Here is a 5,701-nt window from a genome sequence, read left to right as displayed (position 1 = left end):
CTTCTCCTCTCCGCGACTTCCTTTCTAGCAATACTCGATGGTGTTGTGTTAGAGCGCCACCTAGTGCCAGTATATGCTCTCCTCCCCTGCACTCAGGCTTCAGCTCCAGGCAGCATTCGCTCCATAAGACGCACAGACATTTTCCCCCACCTTTTGGGGGAGAAAAAGTGCGTCTTATAGAGCGAAAAATACGGTAATTGCTTTTTTGTTTATCTGTAAGATTTTTAACTATCACTTTAGTGAATAGTGAAATTTAATTACATGAAAGCTGGACACTGCGACCATCATAAATATGAGTCAGAGGCCAAGGGTCTGAATTTTGATCACATGATCCTGGGACACTGCGACCGTCATAAATATGAGCTGGTTGCCAAGTGACTGAAATTTAATCACATGACCCTGGGACACTGTGACCGTCATAAATATCATCAGGGTCATGTGATTAAAATTCAGACGCTTGGCAACCAACTCGTATTTATGACGGTCGCAATGTCCCGGGGTCACATGATCAAAATTCAGACCCTTGGCAACCGACTCGTATTTATGACGGTTGCAGTGTCCCGGGGTCACATGATCAAAATTCAGACCCTTGGTAACCGACTCGTATTTATGACGGTCAGTGTCCCGGGGTCACATGATCAAAATTCAGACCCTTGGCAACCGACTTGTATTTATGACGGTCACAGTGTCCCAGGGTCATGTGATCAAAACTCGTATTTATAACGGTCGCAGTGTCCCGGGGTTACATGATCAAAATTCAGGCGCTTGGCAACCGACTCATATTTATGACGGTCACAGTGTCCCAGGGTCATCCAATAATAATTTTCATTTTTTAAGTGCAATTTTTCTTAACTTCTCTTTGCCAGAGAAGTGTGATTAGTAACCAAGAGAGGGGGGAGGGAAACAGGGCAGAGGAGGGGGGGATCAAAACAAGAAAAAACAAGATTACATCTGCATCCAGCTCTTGGGGGGGGTGGAATGGGGTATTTTTATTTTTTGCCTTGTTTTGCTCTTTTAAAACAACCGCACCCACAATGCCAGAAGCCGCGTGCCATTACCGTTCGCCTGCCGTGCCCCCCACAGCCCCAAATCCCCTCTTTCCCTTCCTTTGAAACAAACAACGCCCCCCTCGAATCCTCCCGTTCCTCCCTTTTGAATTAAAATGAAAGAAAACCAAGTTTTTTCTTTTGTGGTCTTTACATATTTAAACTGCTAGAAGGAAGCGGGGAAGAAAACCATTGTGAGGATGCCAACTCAGGAACACAAGAACAGTCATAATAGCGTAGTATAAAAGCATGCTAGTTTTCTACACTGAAGGTGTATTTCAGTACAACAGATGTGACCATCTGTGCCGCCTTTAGTTAACTTTAAAAATACCTCTGCCCTCCACAAAGCCAGGTGGCTAAGAGGAAAAGAGAAAAGTAGTATTGTTGACTTTTAATTTTTAGCCTGCCCACAACCATCATGCAGCTTCTAACACAGTGGTTCTCAACCTTTTTAATGTCGCGACCCCCAACCGGTCGTAAGTCGAGGACTAAACCGGTCGTAAGTCAAGGACTAAACCGGTCGTAAGTCGAGAACTAAACCGGTCGTAAGTCGAGGACTTTCCCTGCCCGGGAGCGCCACGCATGCGTGGTTCCGCCCCCTGCGCTGGCCGAGGCGTAGCTGGCAAGCAGCAGAGACGGAGCAGGCCGACCACCAGCTGGCCCAGCTCAAGGGAGGTAAGGCGCCCGCCGGAAAAGGGGGAAAAAATGGCGGACAGGCTTGCTTGGCGACCCCCGTGAAATGGTCGATCGACCCCAAATGGGGTCGCGACCCATAGGTTGAGAACCGCTGTTCTAACACATTATAGCTGAAAGAATAAGAGACTTAAAGGAAAAAATTACTCATCTCTGTATTATCTAATAATAACTTACCACAGGGGTGTCAAACTGCCGGCCCACGGGCTGGACGCGTCATGTGGAAGCCGCGCCCATCCCATTGCCGGCAATGGCAAAACCGGCCTGAAACGTTGCGCGACGTCACGTGACGTCGCGAGTTTGACATGCCTGACTTACCCTAAGAAGAGTTTGAAATATTTAGTTCAGCTTAAATGAAATCTGAATTTTCAACAAGTTTAAAATACTTGTGCTAACATTTAATATCTACACTGTGTGCACAATTATTAGGGAAGTGAGTATTTTGACCATATCATCATTTTCATGCATAATTTCCACCTCCAAGCTGTATAAACTTGAATGCTTAGTGGATATAAGCATATCAGGTGATGTGTATTTGTGTAATGAGGGTGTGGTCTAAGGAGGTCAACACCCTATATCAAGATGTGCATAATTATTAAACAGCTTCTTTTCCTCAGGCAAAATGGGCCAAAAGAGAGGTTTAACTGACTCTGAAAAGTCAAAAATTGTAAAAAGTCTTTCAAAAGGATGCAGCACTCTTGAAATTGCTAAGATATTGGGGCTTGATCACAGAACCATCAAATCTTTTGTTGCAAATAATCAACAGGGTCGCAAGTAACCTGTTGAGAAAAAAATAGGCACATTAACTGCCAAAGATTTGAGAAGATTCAAACATGAAGCTACCAGGAACCCATTATCCTCCAGTGCTGTCATATTCCAGAACTGCAACCTACCTGGAGTGCCCAGAAGTACAAGGTGTTCAGTGCTCAGAGACATATGACAGGAACCGACCAAGGACTCAGTTCTAGTCACCATCCATAGACAAATGGCAGGACAGAACGATTGAACTCAGTATTGGAGCAATACCTGTGTTGTTTCATCAATTATCAACAAGATGACGCCCAGTGTTCCATTGCAGCCTCCTTAAACCGGAGGTGGTCTCGCCCCTTAGGCCAAGCACCCCCTCCAATTCCCGAACATATTATGGTGGAGGGAGAACAGCGTTTTGAGATTAAGGAAATCCTGGATTCACGCACACACCAGGGGGGCCACCCAATATCTAGTCACATGGAAAAGCTCAGCCTGAGTAGGTGCAAAAGAATCACGTAAAAGCCCCTAGATTAATTAAACACTTTCATGACCGCTACCCCAATAAACCTAAATTAACATTTAACCACTATTTCTTATCCCCTCTTTATTATTTTCTCTCTTCTCCAGGTGGATCTTCCCTTCTTTTAGGGGGGCAGCATGTCAGGTCCATATCGGAACGCTGCCATTAGCAAAGGGAGGGGGATCATGCGCTAGTGTGGATTGGGGATGTTCCTGCATTGTTTTTACTTTCACTTTGATGCATCTGCATGGGAATTAGGAAGGGAGGAAGCTCTCGGGGCCATCTGGTTTAACTCCTGCCAGTTGGCAAGGACGAGGCAACAGAGAAACAGCCGGTTATCACATCTTCACGCCAGTGGACTGGCTCCTGATGGACTGGGGCATTGGGGTGGGGCGGAAGAAACGGGATTTTTAGCTTAACGCTTTTGTGCAGGAACTTCAGATTCCACCTTTTTTCTCTACAATCACTATCTCTCAGTAAAAGATCTTCTTTGAAACAATGCCCGTTTCCTCAGTTGTACTTTGAGGGGATAGCTAAGGCAGGACCTTACAGAGCGTCTTCTTTCTCAACACGTTTCTTGCGACCCTATTTGCAACAAAACGTTTGATGATTCTGTGATCACGCCCCAATACCTTAGCAATTTCAAGAGTGCTGCATCCCTCTGAAAGACGTTTTACAAGTTTTGACTTTTCAGAGTCAGTTAAACCTCTTCTTTTGGCCCATTTTGCCTGAGGAAAAGAAGCTGTTTAATAGTTATGCACATCTTGATATAGGATGTTGATCTCCTTAGACCACACCCTCCCTCATTACACAAATACACATCACCTGATATGTTTATATCCACTAAGCATTCAAGTTTATACAGCTTGGAGGTGGAAAATATGCATGAAAATGATGATATGGTCAAAATACTCACTTCCCTAATAATTGTGCAGTGTAAATAAAAGCAGTGTACTAATAAAAAATCTGACCATTTACACATCCACATTCTACCACTTACCATGTAGAAGTAGGATAGACAGCAGCAAATGGTCCAGAAGACAGATCCAGTTTTCACTGACTTCACCTAAGAAAGTTGTCTGAGTTTTAATTATAGCAGAAAAGACAATTATACAATTTTTTTACTCTGCTCACAGTAAAAAAAAAAGACAATAAAGGTTATCTTATAAAATACTCTATTTGAATGTTTTTCAGAATTTACCATTTTTTCTAGATCAGAAAAAGACCTTATAAAATCATCTGGTCCTTGAAACATATGCAAGAAAAATGTTTGAGCTGTTATCTTAGAAACCATGTACTCATTTGTTTTGAAAAGCAAACGGCAGTAGAAAAACTGTATTAGCTATATTTATTTTTAGTGACTATTAGAAAAAATAGGAAATTATTGTGCACATTTAGATTTTTAAAAAAGTAAGCAGAATTTATACAGTAGTACTTACCCACAAGTAATATGTGAACTGTAGTGCAAATATAGCTATCCCTTCATTGTCAAAAGATCCTGCAACTGATCGTGATATGTAACCTGGTACAACAGCAATAAAACAGGCAGCTAGAAGCCCGGCTCCCTGGTTCCACAGTTCTCTGGTAAGAATGAAAGTAGAAATTGATGTAAGGCCGCTAAAAACTGGGGCAAGGAACACACACACATCTCTTATGTGGACAGTTATATTGAGCATATTTAAGATCCAATGTATAAGGCCAGCTGTCACCATCAGTCCTGGGTATACCTAGGAGAGAAAAAAACAATTAACTATATTGTAATAAATACACACACAGCCACAACCACAGATACACACACACAATTGACATTAAATATGAGCGTTCTTCAAATAGTAAGGAGAGAACACACACACAAGAATTGATACTATAAAAACATGAAACTCCAAGTTGTAATCCAAGACACTAATGTTACAAAAGCTGCATCATTTTCAATGTCAAGAACACAGTGCATATTAACTTTATATCTAGATTAAAGAAAATTGTCTATTGAGAAGATATTTTTCCACAATTTCTTCTAGATATATTTAGAAGTTCAAATGGGCATAAGCTAATGTACAAAGATATTGGATAAAAGTATACAGAAAATGTGAAACGTAGCTGACTGAAGGAAGCAGCAACAATGAGGAGAAAGTGAGGACCTATGGGCAGGGAGTTCTGGGTGAGGACCTATGGCAAGTTAGACATTTCAACTGGCTGATGGGATCACCCATTTGTATTCTGGATAGCTGCTCCTAACGAGGAAACCACAGGAACTGAGCTTCTTGTGGTTGGTCATGAGTTGTGTGTCTTGGGAGCTGAGGGAATATCAAAGTGCCCTAAACTGTGCAGCCTTTGTGGACATATGACTGGCAAAAACTTTACTTCCTGAAAGACATTGTGATATAATTTTACAACCAAAGAGAGACATTCCAAATGGCAGAGAACAAAGATTCTCCCTGAGTTGTCTTCTTTTTGGGATTAAGAGAAAAAATGCTATCTTAAAGGATTTTAATTGAAAAACAAAAAGTTTAACAAGACTGTGATTCAAGAAAGTTTTAAAGGGATAAAGGGGACAGTATTTTAGAAAACAAAAGAATACAGGCAGTCCTTGACTTATGAGCAAAATTGAGCTCAAAATTTCTGTTGCTAAGTGAGACAGTTGTTAAGTGAGTTTTGCCTCATTTTATGACCTTTCTTGCCACAGTTGATAAGT

The 5,701-nt window shown here is 41.9% G+C and overlaps 1 long non-coding RNA gene across 1 annotated transcript in view; it reads right to left on the bottom strand.

Annotated features, from left to right (window-relative positions):
• The window catches only part of LOC107297671, a 10,391-nt gene extending 5,661 nt beyond the window's left edge, over positions 1 to 4,730 (bottom strand). The window contains exons 1-2 of the long non-coding RNA XR_001549132.1: positions 4,449 to 4,730; positions 4,010 to 4,075 (exon numbers count right to left, since the gene is read on the bottom strand). This is a non-coding gene — a long non-coding RNA (uncharacterized LOC107297671). The remainder of the gene's footprint in view (positions 1 to 4,009; positions 4,076 to 4,448) is intronic.
• Positions 4,731 to 5,701: the final 971 nt, after the last annotated feature.

Source organism: Protobothrops mucrosquamatus, unplaced genomic scaffold, assembly GCF_001527695.2.
Source record: "Protobothrops mucrosquamatus isolate PMUCROS unplaced genomic scaffold, P.Mucros_1.0 scaffold3453, whole genome shotgun sequence".
Classification (NCBI taxonomy): domain Eukaryota; kingdom Metazoa; phylum Chordata; class Lepidosauria; order Squamata; family Viperidae; genus Protobothrops; species Protobothrops mucrosquamatus.
Note: the sequence above shows the minus strand (reverse complement) of the source record. Positions and strands in the feature narration are given on the sequence as shown.